This window comes from Fukomys damarensis, unplaced genomic scaffold (genome assembly GCF_012274545.1).
Source record: "Fukomys damarensis isolate Sample0158 unplaced genomic scaffold, DMR_v1.0_HiC HiC_scaffold_26, whole genome shotgun sequence".
Taxonomy (NCBI): Eukaryota; Metazoa; Chordata; class Mammalia; order Rodentia; family Bathyergidae; genus Fukomys; species Fukomys damarensis.
Window position 1 is genome coordinate 36,390,238 of NW_022900938.1, and position 2,129 is coordinate 36,392,366.

General features: G+C 36.6%; 1 pseudogene; it reads left to right on the forward strand.

Moving 5' to 3' along the window:
• Window positions 1–273: 273 nt before the first annotated feature.
• Window positions 274–341, forward strand: LOC117283474 (annotated as a pseudogene).
• Window positions 342–2,129: the final 1,788 nt, after the last annotated feature.

Below are 2,129 nucleotides of genomic sequence, written 5' to 3' on the forward strand. Positions count from 1 at the left end.
TATATTTACCTTCTGGATTAGCCAAATTTTATCTTTTTAAAAGTATATTAACTATTACATGATTACTTCTGTTTAAGAGAGGAAAAGGAGAGAAAAGGGAAAAGGATAAATATTTTGCTCTTTTGACTACGACACAGTGACTTTTCGCTCCCATTTGACATGAATGCACAAAAGCATTTCTCTTTTTTTTAATTTGTGTTAATTTGATTGGTACATTTAATGTATATAATATAATGACATTCATTGTTGGAAATTTGTACCTTCGCATAATCAGTCTTGGTTCTCAGCACATATACTTAAGTTGGAAAGATACAGAGAAGATTAGCATGGCCACTGCACAAAAGCATTTCTCTACACTGTTTTGTGGAGCGCTGTGAGGTAGAAACTGCATAAAATAAACTATACAACTAGGAGGACTTTTGGCAAGGCAGTTGACTCTTTAAGAATGCATGGGAGATTTTTATAGCTCAGAATAAAAATAAGGGAGATGAAGTAAGGGAGCAGGAGTGGATACAGCTTGTGTTGTATCACACATACATTAATGCATTAATTCTGCCCTCCAAATATATGAAATAAAATTTCAAATGCATTTTAATTTAATAAAACTATAAACATTTTGTGCTTAACAATATTGAGTAGCTCCCACTCAAATGTCTGGTGCTACTTCCAGTTGATACACACAGTTCTCCAGTTTATTATGAGCCTCGTGAATTTATTGTATTGAACTTTTCTTTTGTTTAGGAATCCTGTCTTGTAGTAACTAAACTCAAAGGTATATCACTGTAGTCTTTCATTTCTTTGGCCTCGGTTTTTTTCTCTTTTACCATCAGTCTTTATTCAGGAGTCGTTGTCATTATTAATGTCACTATGTGGTACCAGTACTCCTCTTTTCTCAAAGTTCCTGTTTGGCTCTATCAGAATTTTCTGGGAAGCTTTGGAAAATTACAGCTGTCTAAGGCCCATGCAGAGCTACTGTACTATAATGTTTTTCGTATTCTTACCAAACCCAAGTTTGTTATTGCCACCCAAAAAGAACCAAGATTTGAGGAAAAATTGTTGGAACAGGGAAAAAATGTATTTGCAAAGCTAGCATATCAAAGAAGATGGAAGGCTCTTGCCATAAAACTCAACTTGTGTAGGACTCACAGGCACAAAGGTTATTTATTTTGGTGGAAATATCTTTTTAGTCTTGGGCTGGGGAGGGATGAAAGAGTCACAAGTTCTGTGGTGGTCAGTTTTTTCCAGGCACTGATCAGAAAGCTGCTGTTATCAAAAGGTCAATCTAAAGAAAGGTTACCGATTAGTAAGTTCTATGACTCATATCTTTTTAGTTTCTTTTCCCAGGAGTAGTTAACCTTGCAGCTTAAGATGCAGAACAGAGAGGAGAGCAGAAAGTAATTTTTGCTGGATAATAATTTTAACCCATTAGGAGGCTTCTGTCAGAGATGTCATCAGTGGCAAAGCTACTAAATGACTGATAATGCATGCTCAGAGGCATGACTTCCACATAGGTAAATTTAAAAATCAATTAAAGGCAAGTGAAACTAGAAGGCTTGCCCTTATTTACATTTTTCTCTTGGTTACAGTAGCTGTACCTTCTTTTCCATTCTCATTACTACTACCCACATCTGAGACTCTATTCTCTGCTTTGTTGTATATCAATTTCCATCTCCAGCTAGTCTTTCATCACCTCAAGGATGTTTTTGCCTGATTAATTGTTCTAAAATAGTATGCCACACATGGCATGCCAATATGTATCCCCCTGAACACAATTTATGTGTAGAACATAAGACTTCTGCTAATTAGCCTCTACACACTTTTCCAATATACTTTAGTTCTTGTCTGATTTAACTTCATACAAGCACATGAAGTCTGATTAGCCCCTCTGTCTTAATCAGTTCAAGGTACTATAACAAAATGCATCAGACTGGGTGGCTTAACCTGAAAGTCCAAGATTAAGGTACTACAAGACTCAGTGTCTGGTGAGAGTCCTCTTCCTGGTTAACAGACAGCTGCCTTCTTTCCATAGCTCCATGTGGAGAGAGAGAAAAGGCTCTGGTGTCAATTCCTCTTGTAAAGGAACTTAACTATCACTGTGGCCCTCCATGACTCCATCTAAACCTGTTTAC